The following is a 17540-nucleotide window of genomic DNA, read 5'->3' as shown; positions in this document are numbered from 1 at the left end:
AGTCCGGGAAAATTTAGTTTAATAAAAGGGGAGTTACGGTAGCCTCAGAAAAAAGAACCAGGAAAATATTGCAGACAAAACTCTTCTGGATCCAGTGGGCGTGAATCGAAGAACCTACTGGGAGAACAAGGTCGCCCACCGCGCGCGAAAGCCGAACCGCAGGACCGAGCCGCGGGACTGAGCCGCGGAAGCCGAGCCGCGGGACTGAGCTGCGCAAGCTGCAGGGTCTGCACGCAAGTGCTCGAAGGGGAGTGCAACAGCGGGGAGACTTGGGAAGTCCAGGGCTCCGAGTCCACACATCGGCGCTGGAAGGGGAGCAGACCTGCGTGGAGAGCGTGGGAGCCCACAGTTCGGGACATCAGCGGCAGACTCAACACACCAGCGCTGGAACGCGAGGTGAGCCGAACCTCAATAACCCGAGACACCGGCAGGCAAGCGGAGAGAGGAGACTAGAGGGAACGACCCCCGGGGCGGGGGGGACTTCACCAAGCTAACTGGAAGAGAGAGAGAGGGAAAAAAAAAAAGGTGACTGGTATGGACACGGGTTTCTCTCTCTCCGCTCACCTCTCAAGGGCGAGCAAGACAAAGAGCAGGCGCCATCTTGGACATACGTCATAAGCAGAGCGACCTCAGGTCTGCACCGGCCCTGAGCCTAGCAGTAAAACCTGACTCTGGGTGGGGCGAATTAACAGGAGATTAGGACTTAGTAAATTTATGGTGCTACTGAACTGAGATTGTGAAAAAAGAGACGGTGGGGGAGAGAACTCACGGAATTCATGTGAGCACTCTCCAGAGACGCTACAATTCCGTAACTTTGGCAACCCAGTGGGAGACTGAAGGAGAATTTGAGCCCACTCTGAGGGCCGAACAGATTCCCTGTGTGGTCCTTGGGAAAGAGCTTCTGATCTCTGGCTCCTGTGGGTATATCATTTGCCTGCTAACTACCTCCAACTTTGTTCAGCTGTGCAGAATAACTTCCCTGTTGAATCAAAAAAAAAAAAGAGAGAGAGAGAGAGAGAGAGAGGTTTACCACGCCTAACCTGGGAGTGTCACCTTTGGCACACCAAACAGAGCTCTCAGGCCACACCCATCTCAAGCCCTAAGGCTCCATCAAAAACAGAGAGTCCACTTAATCTAGAGTCATAGTATAACAAGAAAAAGCACCACAGTGAAGAAACCAAATATCTCCAATATGACAAATAACAAACGCAAAAACCAAGGTAATAAAAACAAGGAAGTCACCATGAAGCCCTCAAATGAAAAAGACACCCCAATTCAAGATTATGAGGATGATGACATAGAAGAAATGCAAGAAGCAGATCTCAAAAAATTGATAAGAACATTAAGAAGTTCTCAAAAACAAATTCTTGAACTACAGAAATCCTTAATGGACAAGATAGAAAATCTCTCTCGTGAAAATGAAATATTAAGGAGGAATCAAAATGAAATGAAACAACTAGTACAACAGGAAACTCTGATAGTGACTGAAGTGAAGAATTCAATAGATCAAATGAAAAACACAATAGAGAGCCTTACAAACAGAATGGGAGAAGCAGAAGAGAGAATATCGGACTTAGAAGACAGAGAACAGGAAAGGATACAGTCAGACCAAAGAAAAGAAGAGGAAATTAGGAATCTAAAACATATTGTCGGGAATCTTCAGGATACTATTAAAAAACCCAACATTCGGGTTCTAGGAGTTCCTGAAGGCATGGAGAGGGAGAAAGGATTAGAAGGCCTTTTTAGTGAGATATTAGCAGAAAATTTCCCAGGTTTGGAGAAGGACAGAGAAATCCTAGTACAGGAAGCTCACAGAACCCCTAAGAAACACGACCAAAAGAGACCCTCACCACGGCACGTTGTAATTAAACTCTCCACAGTGAAACATAAAGAAAAGATCCTAAAATGTGCAAGAGAGAAACGTCAGATTACTCTCAGAGGATCTCCAATCAGACTCACAGCTGACTTCTCATCAGAAACTCTACAAGCTAGGAGGGAATGGCAAGATATAGCCCAGGTACTAAGAGAGAACAACTGCCAGCCCAGAATATTATATCCTGCAAAGCTATAATTTGTGAATGAAGGTGAAATAAAGACTTTTCATAACAAACAGAAATTGAAAGAATTGGTTGCCACTCGTCCAGCCCTGCAAAAGATGCTTAAAGATGTGTTACACACAGAAACAAAGAAACACGGTCATCAATATGAAAGAAGGTAAAGGAAGGAAACCAAGGAAGGAAACCTCACAGCTAAAGATCACAGGGAATTCAAAGCATATATTAGAACTTATCTTTGGCAAATGGCAGGGCAAAGTTACCACTTATCATTAGTCACATTGAACGTGAATGGCCTGAACTGTCCAGTTAAAAGACACCGTTTGGCTGATTGGGTTAAAAAACAAAACCCATCTATTTGCTGCTTACAAGAAACACATCTTTCCAACAAAGATCCATACAGACTGAAAGTGAAACTGGAAAAAGATATACCATGCCAACAGAAATGAAAAAAGAGCAGGCGTAGCCATCTTAATATCAGACAATATAAACTTTACCACAAAAACCATTAAGAGAGACAAAGAGGGACACTACATAATGATTAAGGGATCAATTCAACAGGAAGATATAACAATTATCAATGTATATGCACCTAACTACAGGGCACCGGTTTATCTAAAAGATTTGTTAACGGACTTAAAGGGAGACTTAGACCCCAATACAATAGTACTGGGGGACTTCAATACTCCACTCTCAGAAATAGACAGATCAATAGGACAGAAGATCAACAAGGATACAGTAGATTTAAACGACACTATAGCCCAAATGGATCTAACAGATATATACAGAACTTTCAATCCTACAGCTAAAGATTTTACATTCTTCTCAGCAGTACATGGAACCTTCTCTAGGATTGACCACATACTAGGCCATAAAGCAAGTCTCAGCAAATTCAAAAGAATTAGAATCATACCATGCAGCTTCTCAGACCATAAAGGAATGAAGTTGGAAATGAACAACTCAGGAATCCCTAGAGCATACGCAAACACATGGAGATTGAACAACATGCTCCTGAATGAACAATGGGTCATAGAAGAAATCAAAAGAGAAATCAAAAACTTTCTGGAAGTAAATGAGGATAACAGCACAACATACCAAAACTTATGGGACGCAGCAAAAGCAGTGTTAAGAGGGAAGTTTATATAAATAGGTGCCTACATCAAGAAATTGGAAAGGCACCAAATAGATGAGCTTTCTATTCACCTCAAGGATCTAGAAAACCTACAGCAAACCAGACCCAAATCTAGTAGGAGAAGAGAAATAATTAAAATCAGAGAAGAAATCAACAGGATTGAATCAAGAAAAACATTACAAAAGATCAGCCAAACGAGGAGCTGGTTTTTGAAAAAATAAACAAAATTGACACCCCATTGGCCCAACTAACTAAAAAAAGAAGAGAAAAGACCCAAATCAATAAAATCAGAGATGAAAAAGGAAATGTAACAACAGACACCACAGAAATAAAAAGAATCATCAGAAATTACTACAAGGACTTGTATGACAGCAAACAGGGAAACCTATCAGAAATGGATAGATTCCTGGACACATGCAACCTACCTAAATTGAACCAGGAAGACATCGAAAACCTAAACAGACCCATAACTGAGACAGAAATTGAAACAGTAATAAAGGCCCTCCCAACAAAGAAAAGCCCAGGACCAGATGGATTCACGGCAGAATTCTACCAGACATTTAAAGAAGAACTAACTCCAATTCTTCTCAAACTATTCAGAACAATTGAAGAAGAGGGAATCCTCCCAAATTCTTTCTATGAAGCCAGCATCACCTTAATTCCTAAGCCGGGAAAAGATGCAGCACTGAAAGAGAATTACAGACCAATATCCCTGATGAACATAGACGCAAAAATCCTCAATAAAATTCTCGCCAATAGAATGCAACAACACATCAGAAAGATAATCCACCCAGACCAAGTGGGATTTATCCCTGGTATGCAGGGATGGTTTAATGTGCGCAAGACAATCAATGTGATACACCACATTAACAGACTGCAGAAGAAAAACCATATGATTCTCTCAATAGATGCCGAGAAAGCATTTGATAAAATACAACACCCATTCATGATGAAAACTCTAGGCAAACTGGGTTTGGAAGGAACATTCCTCAATACAATCAAAGCAATCTATGAAAAACCCACAGCCAACATCCTATTGAATGGGGAAAAGTTGGAAGCATTTCCACTGAGATCTGGGACCAGACAGGGATGTCCACTCTCACCACTGCTATTCAATATAGTTCTGGAGGTTCTAGCCAGAGCTATTAGGCAAGAAAAAGAAATTAAAGGGATACAAATTGGGAAGGAAGAACTCAAACTATCCCTCTTTGCAGATGACATGATTCTTTATTTAGGGGACCCAAAGAACTCTACCAAGAGACTATTGGAACTCATAGAAGAGTTTGGCAAAGTAGCAGGGTATAAAATCAATGCACAAAAATCAACAGCCTTTGTATACACAGACAATGTCATGGCTGAGGAAGAACTTCTAAGATCAATCCCATTCACAATAGCTACAAAAACAATCAAATACCTTGGAATAAACTTAACCAAGGACATTAAAGAACTCTACGATAAAAATTACAAAACCTTAAAGAAAGAAATAGAAGAGGATACCAAGAAATGGAAAAATCTTCCATGATCATGGATTGGAAGAATCAATATCATCAAAATGTCCATTCTCCCAAAAGCAATTTATAGATTCAATGCAATACCAATCAAGATACCGAAGACCTTCTTCTCAGATCTGGAAAAATTGGTGCTGAAATTTATATGGAGGCACAAGAGACCTCGAATAGCTAAAGCAATCTTGTACAACAAAAACAAAGCCGGAGGCATCACAATACCAGATTTCAGGACATACTACAGGGCAGTTGTAATCAAAACAGCATGGTACTGGTACAGAAACAGAAGGATAGACCAATGGAACAGAATTGAAATACCAGAAATCAACCCAAACATCTACAGCCAACTTATATTTGATCAAGGATCTAAAACTAATTCCTTGAGCAAGGACAGTCTATTCAATAAATGGTGCTGGGAAAATTGGATTTCCACGTGCAGAATCATGAAGCAAGACCCCTACCTTACACCTTACACAAAAATCCACTCAACATGGATTAAAGACCTAAATCTACGACCTGACACCATCAAGTTACTAGAGAACATTGGAGAAACCCTTCAAGATATTGGCACAGGCAAAGAGTTTCTGGAAAAGACCCGGGAGGCACAGGCAGTCAAAGCCAAAATTAACTATTGGGATTGCATCAAATTGAGAAGTTTCTGTACTGCAAAAGAAACAGTCAGGAGAATGAAGAGACAACCGTCAGAATGGGAAAAAATATTTGCAAACTATGCAACAGATAAAGGGTTAATAACCAGAATCTACAAAGAGATCAAGAAACTCCACAAAAACAAAACCAACAACCCAATTAAGAGATGGGCCAAGGACCTCAATAGACATTTTTCAAAAGAGGAAATCCAAATGGCCAACAGGCACATGAAAAAATGTTCAAGGTCATTAGCAATCAGAGAAATGCAAATCAAAACCACAATGAGGTTCCACCTCACCCCGGTTAGAATGGCTCACATTCAAAAATCTACCAACAACAGATGCTGGCGAGGATGTGGGGAAAAAGGGACACTAACCCACTGTTGGTGGGAATGCAAACTGGTCAAGCCACTATGGAAATCAGTCTGGAGATTCCTCAGAAACCTGAAGATAACCCTACCATTCGACCCAGCCATCCCACTCCTTGGAATTTACCCAAAGGAATTTAAATTGGCAAACAAAAAAGCGGTCTGCAGCCTAATGTTTATTGCAGCACAATTCACAATAGCTAAGACCTGGAACCAACCTAAATGCCCATCAACGGTAGACTGGATAAAGAAATTATGGGATATGTACTCTTTAGAATACTATACTGCAGTAAGAAACAACGAAATCCAGTCATTTGCAACAAAATGTAGGAATCTGGAACACATCATGCTGAGTGAAATAAGCCAGTCCCAAAGGGACAAATACCATATGTTCTCCCTGATCGGTGACAACTGACTGAACACCAAAAAGGAAACTTGTTGAAGTGAAAGGGACCCTATGGGTAACGGTGACTTGATCAGCATAGCCCTGACTGTTAATGAACAACTTAATACATTATCCCTCTTAGTAGTTTTTTTGTCTGTTCTACTTAATATGACTGATTTAATTCTGTAATTAATACACAGTTATTCTTAAGTGTTGAAATTTAACTGAAATGTGATCCCTGTTAAACATGAGAGTGGGAATGGGAGAGGGAAGAGATGTATAATTTGGGACATGCTCAGGCTGACTTGCCCCAAATGGTAGAGTTAGAGACATACCAGGGGACTCCAATTTAATCCCATCAAGGTGGCATGTACCAATGCCATCTCACTAGTCCAAGTGATCAATTTCAGTTCACAATTGATCATAATGAAAGGACTAAGAGTCAAAGGGAGCACATAAGCAAGTCTAGTACCTGCTAACACTAACCGATAGAATAAATAAAGGGGAGAGTGATCCAACATGGGAAGTGAGATACTCAGCAGACTCATAGAATGGCAGATGCCCTAAATAGCACTCTGGCCTCAGAATCAGCCCTAAAGGCACTCGGATCTGGCTGAAAAGCCCATGAGAGTATTTCAGGCATGGAAAGCCAAGACACTCTGGCAAAAGATCTCTGTGAGTGAGATCTCAGTGGAAAGAACAGGTCTTCAAAGAAGGAGGTACCTTTCTCTGAAGGGAGGAGAGAACCTCCACTTTGACTATGACCTTGTCTAAACAAGATAAGAGTCGGAGAACTCAAGGGGCTTCCATAGCCTTGGAAACTCATGACTGGAGCATAGGGAGATTACTGATGCCATAGACAGGAGTGTCAATTGGTAAAGTCAACAACAGGAGTCACTGTGCACTTACTCCTCATGTAGGATCTCTGTCCTTAATGTGCTGTGCATTGAGATTTAATGCTATAACGAGTACTCAAATAATATATTGCACTTTGTGTTTCTATGGGGGTGCAAACTGTTGAAATCTTTACTTAATGCATACTAAACTGATCCTCTGTAAAAAAAAAAAAAAAAAAAAAAAGAAAGAAAGAAAAGAAAAGAAACTATCAACTCCCAACTTGACTCTCACTGGGATTAAACATGACAATAGGTCTGATCTGATTTCATCATCATTAAAAAAAATCATCTATTATTTTTCACTTTATGTTTCTGTGTGGGATCAAACTGTTGAAATCCTTACTTAATGTATACTAAGCTGATCTTCTGTATATTAAGATAATCGAAAATGAATCTTGATGTGAATGGAAGGGGAGAGGGAGTGGGAAAGGGGAGGGTTGTGGGTGGGAGGGACGGTATGGGGGGGAAGCCATAGTAATCCATTATTTGTACTTTGGAAACGTATATTCATTAAATAAAAGTTAAAAAAAAAAAAGAAATGGTGCCCATATGGAATGCTGGTGCAGCAGGAGGTGATTTAATGTGCTACACCACAAGACTGGCCCCCCTTGTTTTATATATATATATTGTTAACAGGCAGAGTGGACAGTGAGAGAGAGATAGAGAAAGTCTTCCTTTGCCGTTGGTTCACCCTCCAATGGCCACTGTGGCCAGTGCACTGGGCTGATCCAAAGGCAGGTGACAGTGTATCCATGCATGATTATTACTGCTACTTCTTTATGTGTAAGCTGTTGTCTAGTGATATTCCTTCTAAAATATATCTGAAAGTGCTAGATAAGACAGCATTCTTCTCTGATTTGCAGGTCGAACTCACTATATTCTTTTTTTTTAATTTTTTGACATGCAGAGTGGACAGTGAGAGAGAGAGACAGAGAGAAAGGTCTTCCTTTGCCACTGGTTCACCCTCCAATGGCCACCACGGTCGGCGCGCTGCGGCCGGCGCACCACGCTGATCTGATGGCAGGAGTCAGATACTTATCCTGGTCTCCCATAGGGTGCAGGGCCCAAGTACTTGGGCCATCCTCCACTGCACTCCTTGGCTACAGCAGAGAGCTGGCCTGGAAGAGGGGCAACCGGGCAGAAACCGGCACCTGACTGGGACTAGAACCTGGTGTGCCGGCGCTGCAAGGCAGATGATTAGCCTAGTGAGCCATGGCGCCAGCCGAACACATTATATTCTAAGACATATAAGATGTGTAATCACCTAGGCTTCCTGTTGGTGCCTAGAAGTCTTGAAATGAATACATTTTTATACACACATGACAAGTACAAACTATTGCACATATTTCATTATATAATTATTGCATTCCCTTTTTTAAACTTTTATTTAATGAATATAAATTTCCAAAGTACAGCTTATGGATTACAATGGCTCCCCCCCATCACTTCCCTCCCATCTACAACCCCCTTTCCTTCTCCCTCCCACCTTCCATTCACATCAAGATTCATTTTCCATTCTCTTTATATACAGAAGATCACTTTAGCATACATTAAGTAAAGATTTCAACAGTTTGCACCCACATAGAAACACAAAGTGAAAAATAATGTTTGAGTACTAGTTATAGCATTAAATCACAATACACAGCACATTAAGGACAGAGATCCTACATGAGGAGTAAGTGCACAGTGACTCCTGTTGTTGACTTAACAAATTGACACCCTTGTTTATGGCATCAGTAATCACCCTAGGCTCTTGTCATGAGTTGCCAAAGCTATGGAATCCTTTTGAGTTCACCGACTCTTATCTTATTTAGACAAGGTCATAGTCAAAGTGGAAGTTCTCTCCTCCCTTTGGAGAAAGGTACCTCCTTCTTTGATGACCTGTTCTTTTCACTGGGATCTCACTTGCACAGATCTTTCGTTTAGTTTTTTTTTTTTTTTTTTTTTTTTTTTTTTTTTTTTTTTTTTTTTTTTTTTTGCCAGAGTGTTTTGGCTTTCCATGCATGTAATACCCTCATGGGCTTTTCAGCCAGATCCGGGTGCCTTAAAGGCTGATTCTGAGGCCAGAGTACTGTTATGGACATCTGCCATTCTATAGGTCTGCTGTGTATCTCACTTCCCATGTTGGATCATTCTCTCCCTTTTTTATTCTATCAGCTAGTATTTGCCGACACTAGTCTTGTTTATGTGTTCCCTTTGGCTCTTAGTCCTATCATTATGATCAATTGTGAACAGAAATTGATCAACGGGACTAGTGAGATGGCATTGGTACATGCCACCTTGATGGGGCTGAATTGGAATCGCCTGGTATGTTTCTAACTCTACCGTTTGAGGTAAGTCAGCTTGAGCATGTCCCGAATTGCACATCTCTTCCCTCTCTTATTCCCACTCTTATATTTAACATTGATCACATTTCAGTTAAGTTTCAACACTTGAAAATAACTGTGTATTGATTACCGTATTCAACCAAAAGTATTAAGTAGAACAAAAGAAAATACTAAGAGGGATAACGTATTAAGTTTTTCATCAACAGTCAGGGTGAGGCCTGATCAGGTCACTGTTTCTCATAGTGTCCATTTCACTTCAGGAGGTTTCCTTTTGGGTGCTCAGTTAGTTGTCACCGATCAGGGAGAACATATGGTATTTGTCTCTTTGGGACTGGCTTATTTTACTCAGCATAATGCCTTCCAAATTCCAAACAGGGATCACTTTTCAATTAAAATTTAAACACCCAAGAATAATTGTGTGTTAATTACAGAGTTCAACCAATAGTACTAGAACAAAAATACTAAAATGGATAAAGTATTACATTGTATATGAACCATCAGGACAAGAGCTGATCAGGTCACTGTTTCTCATAGTGTCCATTTCACTTCAGCAAGTTTCCCCTTTGGTGCTCAGTTAGTTATCACCGATCAGGGAGAACATATGATATTTGTCTCTTTGGGACTGGCGTAATTCACTCTGCATGATGTTTTCCAAATTCCTCCATCTTGTTGCAAATACCGGATTTCATTGGTCTTGACTGCTGTATAGTATTCTATAGAGTACATGTCCCATAATTTCTTTATCCATTCTGCTGTTGATGGGCTTTTGGGTTGGTTCCAGGTCTTAGCTATTGTGAATTGAGCTGCAATAAACATTAATGTGCAGACAGCTTGTTTGTTTGCCAATTTAATTTCCTTTGGGTAAATTCTAAGGAGTGGGATGGCTGGGTTGAATGGTAGGGTTATATTCAGGTTTTTGAGGAATCTCCAGACTGAATGCTTAAAGATGTGTTACACACAGAAACAAAGAAACACGGTCATCAATATGAAAGAAGGTAAAGGAAGGAAACCACGGAAGGAAAGCTCACAGCAAAAGATCACAGGGAATTCAAAGCATATATTAGAACTTATCTTTGGCAAATGGCAGGGCAAAGTTACCACTTATCATTAGTCACATTGAACGTGAATGGCCTGAACTGTCCAGTTAAAAGACACCGATTGGCTGATTGGGTTAAGGAACAAAACCCATCTATTTGCTGCTTACAAGAAACACATCTTTCCAACAAAGATCCATACAGACTGAAAGTGAAAGGCTGGAAAAAGATATACCATGCCAACAGAAATGAAAAAAGAGCGGGCGTAGCCATCTTAATATCAGACACCATAAACTTTACCACAAAAACCGTTAAGAGAGACAAAGAGGGACACTACATAATGATTAAGGGATCAATTCAACAGGAAGATATAACAATTATCAATGTATATGCACCTAACTACAGGGCACTGGTTTATCTAAAAGATTTGTTAACGGACTTAAAGGGAGACATAGACCCCAATACAATAGTACTGGGGGACTTCAATACTCCACTCTCAGAAATAGACATATCAATAGGACAGAGGATCAACAAAGATACAGTAGATTTAAATGACACTATAGCCCAAATGGATCTAACAGATATATACAGAACTTTCAATCCTACAGCTAAAGATTTTACATTCTTCTCAGCAGTACATGGAACCTTCTCTAGGATTGACCATATACTAGGCCATAAAGCAAGTCTCAGCAAATTCAAAAGAATTAGAATCATACCATGCAGCTTCTCATACCATAAAGGAATGAAGTTGGAAATTAGCAACTCAGAAATCCCTAGAGCATACGCAAACACATGGAGATTGAACAACATGCTCCTGAAGGAACAATGGGTCATAGAAGAAATCAAAAGAGAAATCAAAAACTTTCTGGAAGTAAATGAGGATAACAGCACAACATATCAAAACTTATGGGACGCAGCAAAAGCAGTGTTAAGAGGAAAGTTTATATCAATAGGTGCCTACATCAAGAAATTGGAAAGGCACCAAATAGATGAGCTTTCAATTCACCTCAAGGATCTAGAAAACCTACAGCAAACCAGACCCAAATCTAGTAGGAGAAGAGAAATAATTAAAATCAGAGAAGAAATCAACAGGATTGAATCAAGAAAAACATTACAAAAGATCAGCCAAACGAGGAGCTGGTTTTTTGAAAAAATAAACAAAATTGACACCTCATTGGCCCAACTAACTAAAAAAAGAAGAGAAAAGACCCAAATCAATAAAATCAGAGATGAAAAAGGAAACGTAACAACAGACACCACAGAAATAAAAAGAATCATCAGAAAGTACTACAAGGACTTGTATGCCAGCAAACAGGGAAACCTATCAGAGATGGATAGATTCCTGGACACATGCAACCTACCTAAATTGAACCAGGAAGACATAGAAAACCTAAACAGACCCATAACTGAGACAGAAATTGAAACAGTAATAAAGGCCCTCCCAACAAAGAAAAGCCCAGGACCAGATGGATTCACTGCTGAATTCTACCAGACATTTAAAGAAGAACTAACTCCAAAACTTCTCAAACTATTCAGAACAATTGAAGAAGAGGGAATCCTCCCAAATTCTTTCTATGAAGCCAGCATCACCTTAATTCCTAAGCCAGAAAAAGATGCAGCACTGAAAGAGAATTACAGACCAATATCCCTGATGAATATAGATGCAAAAATCCTCAATAAAATTCTCACCAATAGAATGCAACAACACATCAGAAAGATCATCCACCCAGACCAAGTGGGATTTATCCCTGGTATGCAGGGTTGGTTCAACATTCGCAAATCAATCAATGTGATACACCACATTAACAGACTGCAGAAGAAAAACCATATGATTCTCTCAATAGATGCCGAGAAAGCATTTGATAAAATACAACACCCGTTCATGATGAAAACTCTAAGCAAACTGGGTTTGGAAGGAACATACCTCAATACAATCAAAGCAATCTATGAAAAACCCACAGCCAACATCCTATTGAATGGGGAAAAGTTGGAAGCATTTCCACTGAGATCTGGGACCAGACAGGGATGTCCACTCTCACCACTGCTATTCAATATAGTTCTGGAGGTTCTAGCCAGAGCTATTAGGCAAGAAAAAGAAATTAAAGGGATACAAATTGGGAAGGAAGAACTCAAACTATCCCTCTTTGCAGATGACATGATTCTTTATTTAGGGGACCCAAAGAACTCTACTAAGAGACTATTGGAACTCATAGAAGAGTTTGGCAAAGTAGCAGGGTATAAAATCAATGCACAAAAATCAACAGCCTTTGTATACACAGACAATGCCATGGCTGAGGAAGAACTTCTAAGATCAATCCCATTCACAATAGCTACAAAACAATCAAATACCTTGGAATAAACTTAACCAAGGATGTTAAAGATCTCTACGATGAAAATTACAAAACCTTAAAGAAAGAAATAGAAGAGGATACCAAGAAATGGAAAAATCTTCCATGCTCATGGATTGGAAGAAACAATATCATCAAAATGTCCATTCTCCCAAAAGCAATTTATAAATTCAATGCAAAACCAATCAAGATACCGAAGACCTTCTTCTCAGATCTGGAAAAATTGGTGCTGAAATTTATATGGAGGCACAAGAGACCTCGAATAGCTAAAGCAATCTTGTACAACAAAAACAAAGCTGGAGGCATCACAATACCAGATTTCAGGACATACTACAGGGCAGTTGTTATCAAAACAGCATGGTACTGGTACAGAAACAGATGGATAGACCAATGGAACAGAATTGAAACACCAGAAATCAACCCAAACATCTACAGCCAACTTATATTTGATCAAGGATCTAAAACCAATTCCTGGAGATAGGACAGTCTATTCAATAAATGGTACTGGGAAAATTGGATTTCCACGTGCAGAAGCAGGAAGCAAGTCCCCTACCTTACACCTTACACAAAAATCCACTCAACATGGATTAAAGACCTAAATCTATGACCTGACACCATCTAGTTACTAGAGAACATTGGAGAAACCCTTCAAGATATTGGCACAGGCAAAGAGTTTCTGGAAAAGACCCGGGAGGCACAGGCAGTCAAAGCCAAAATTAACATTTGGGATTGCATCAAATTGAGAAGTTTCTGTACTGCAAAAGAAACAGTCAGGAGAGTGAAGAGACAACCGACAGAATGGGAAAAAATATTTGCAAACTATGCAACAGATAAAGGGTTAATAACCAGAATCTACAAAGAGATCAAGAAACTCCACAAAAACAAAACCAACAACCCAATTAAGAGATGGGCCAAGGACCTCAATAGACATTTTTCAAAAGAGGAAATCCAAATGGCCAACAGGCACATGAAAAAATGTTCAAGATCACTAGCAATCAGGGAAATGCAAATCAAAACTACAATGAGGTTTCACCTCACCCCGGTTAGAATGGCTCACATGCAGAAATCTACCAACAACAGATGCTGGCGAGGATGTGGGGAAAAAGGGACACTAACCCACTGTTGGTGGGAATGCAAACTGGTCAAGCCACTATGCAAGTCAGTCTGGAGATTCCTCAGAAACCTGAATATAACCCTACCATTCGACCCAGCCATCCCACTCCTTGGAATTTACCCAAAGGAATTTAAATTGGCAAACAAAAAAGCGGTCTGCAGCCTAATGTTTATTGCAGCACAATTCACAATAGCCAAGACCTGGAACCAACCTAAATGCCCATCAACGGTAGACTGGATAAAGAAATTATGGGATATGTACTCTTTAGAATACTATACCGCAGTAAGAATCAACGAAATCCAGTCAGTTGCAACAAAATGGATGAATCTGGAACACATCCTGCTGAGTGAAGTAAGCCAATCCCAAAGGGACAATTACCATATGTTCTCCCTGATCGGTGACAACTGACTGAACACCAAAAAGGAAACCTCCTGAAGTAAAATGTACACTATGGGAAATGATGACTTGATCAGCATAGCCCTGACTGTTAATGAACAACTTAATAAATTATCCCTCTTAGTAGTTTTTTTGTTTGTTCTACTTAATACTATTGGTTGAATTCTGTAATTAATACACACTTATTCTTAAGTGTTAAAAATTAACTGAAATGTGATCCCTGTTAAACATAAGAGTGGGAATAAGAGAGGGAAGAGATGTATAATTTGGGACATGCTCAAGCTGACTTGCCCCAAATGGTAGAGTTAAAAACATACCAGGGGATTCCAATTCAATCCCATCAAGGTGGCATGTACCAATGCCATCTCACTAGTCCAAGTGATCAATTTCAGTTCACAATTGATCATAATGAAAGGACTAAGAGTCAAAGGGAGCACATAAACAAGTCTAGTACCTGCTAACACTAACTGATGGAATAAATAAAGGGGAAAGTGATCCAACATGGGAAGTGAGATACTCTGCAGACTCATAGAAAGGCAGATGTCCTAAATAGCACTCTGGCCTCAGAATCAGCCCTAAAGGCATTCCGATCTGGCTGAAAACCCCATGAGAGTATTTCAGGCATGGAAAGCCAAGACACTCTGGTAAAAGATCTCCGCGAGTGAGATCCCAGTGGAAAGAACAGGTCTTCAAAGAAGGAGGTACCTTTCTCTGAAGGGAGGAGAGAATCTCCACTTTGACTATGACCTTGTCTAAACAAGATAAGAATCAGAGAACTCAGAGGGCTTCCATAGCCTTGGAAACTCATGACTGGAGCATAGGGAGATTACTGATGCCATAGACAGGAGTGTCAATTGGTAAAGTCAACAACAGGAGTCACTGTGCACTTACTCCTCATGTAGGATCTCTGTCCTTAATGTGCTGTGTATTGAGATTTAATGCTATAACGAGTACCCAAACAATATATTTCACTTTCTGTTTCTATGGCGGTGCAAACTGTTGAAATCTTTACTTAATGTATACTAAACTGATCCTCTGTAAAAAAAAAAAAAAAGAAAGAAAAGAAATTATCAACTCCCAACTTGACTCTCACTGGGATTAAACATGACAATAGGTCTGATCTGATTTCATCATCATTTAAAAAAATCATCTATTATTTTTCACTTTATGTTTCTGTGTGGGAGCAAACTGTTGAAATCCTTACTTAATGTACACTAAGCTGATCTTCTGTATATTAAGATAATCGAAAATGAATCTTGATGTGAATGGAAGGGGAGAGGGAGTGGGAAAGGGGAGGGTAGTCGGTGGGAGGGACGGTATGTGGGGGAAGCCATTGTAATCCATAAATCGTACTTTGGAAATTTATAGTCATTAAATAAAAGTTAAAAAAATAAATAAATAAAAAATGAAAAAAAAAGTTAACAAAAAGAAAGATATAGTAATGAAAACATCGTGGTACTAGCATGAAAACAGACACATAGATAACTAGAGCAAATTAGAGGGCCTAGAAATTAATCAATGAATATATTACAAACGTATTTTTGATGTAAGTATTCAAACCACACATTGTTGAAAGGATAATATATTCAAGAAATGGTGCTGGCAAAATTGGATGTATATATGCAGAAGAATGAACCAGGTCCTTACCTCTCACCATATGCAAAAATCAACTCAAGATGGATCAAAGATCCAAGTTGAAGACCTGAGAGTATACAGTTGCTGGAAGAAAATTGGGGTAAGCATCTTGAGACATTGGGTTAGGTGATGACTTTTTGGATAAAAACCCCTAAATCATAGGCAACAAAAGAAGAACTAGAGAAATGGGTTTGCTATAAACTCAGAAACTTCATACAGCAAAGGATACAATCAATAGAGTGAAGAGACATTCAACAGAATGGGAAAATATTTGTTAATTTTACTTACAAGTTTCATGTGTTTCATGTATACAGATTTAGGAACATAGTGATACTTCTCCTCATACCCTCCTTCATGCCCACACTCCAACACTGCTTCTTCCTACCTCTCCCATTCCTACTTTTAATTTTTACAAATATCTATTTTCAATGTACTTGGTGATCATAGAGTTAACCCTACACTCAGTAAAAGCGTTCAACAAACTGTGTGAAACAATAACCACTCTTCTGCAACAGAAGAGACAAAGACTGTAAATGATCATTGAACCTCAAAATGTCCATTTTACCCCAATACATTATATTTCAGGTACGGTGTTAATTACCTTGGGTCAGAGAAAATATGATATCTGTCTTTTTGGGACTGGCTTATTTCACTAATTTTAATGTTTTCCAGTTGCATCCATCTTGTTGAGAAAGACAGGATTTCCTTTTTTTAACAGCTGAGTAGTACTCCATAGTGTATATATTCTATAATTTCTTTATCCAGTCAACAGTTGATGGACACATAGCTTGTTTCCGTATCTTAGCTAGTAAGAATGGTGATGCAATGAACATGAGGGTATCGATAACTCCTTCAGGTGCTGATTTCTTTTGGTTTGGGTAAATTCCCAGGAGTGGGATGGCTGGATCATATCTAGGTCTATATTCAGATGTCTGAGGTATCTCTATTGTTTTCCACAATGGCTGCACCAATTTACATGCCCACTGACAGTGGATTAGGGAACCCTTTCCACCACATCCTTGCCAGCATTTGTTGTTTGTTGATTTCTGTAAGAGAGCCATTCTAACTGGAGTGAGGTGAAACCTCATTGTGGTTTTGATTTGCATTTCCCTGATGGCTAGTGATCCTGAACATTTTTTCATGTGTCTGCTGGCCATTTGTATTTCCTCTTTAGAAAAAGGCCTATTCAAGTCCTTTCCCCATTTCTTTCTTAATAGGATTGTATTTTTTGTTGTTGTTGGATGTTAAGCTCTTTTTAGATTCTGCATGTTAACCCTTTATCAGTGGCATAGGTTGCAAATACTTTTTCATCTGTCGATTGCCGCTCCATTTTGCTGCGTGTTTCTTTTGTGGTGCAGTAGCTTTTCAGCTTGATGTAACCCCATTTGTCCATCTTGGCTTTGATTGCCTGTGTTTCTGAAGTCTATTCAAAAAAGTCTCTGCCTATGCCAAAGTCTTGTAGAGTTTCCCTAATATTATCTAGTAATTTGATGGTATTGGGTCATAGATTTAGGTCTTTGATCCATTTTGAGTGGATTTTTTTGTAACTTGTATGGTATGGGTCTAGTTTTATACTTCTGCAAGTGGAGATCCAGTTTCCCCAGAACCATTTGTTGAAGAGTCTGAGCTTGCTCCAGGGACTGATTTTAGCTCCTTTGTCAAAGATACATAGTTTGTAGATGTGTGGATTGATTTCTAG

Source organism: Oryctolagus cuniculus, assembly GCF_964237555.1.
Source record: "Oryctolagus cuniculus chromosome 16 unlocalized genomic scaffold, mOryCun1.1 SUPER_16_unloc_1, whole genome shotgun sequence".
NCBI lineage: Eukaryota > Metazoa > Chordata > Mammalia > Lagomorpha > Leporidae > Oryctolagus > Oryctolagus cuniculus.
Note: the sequence above shows the minus strand (reverse complement) of the source record.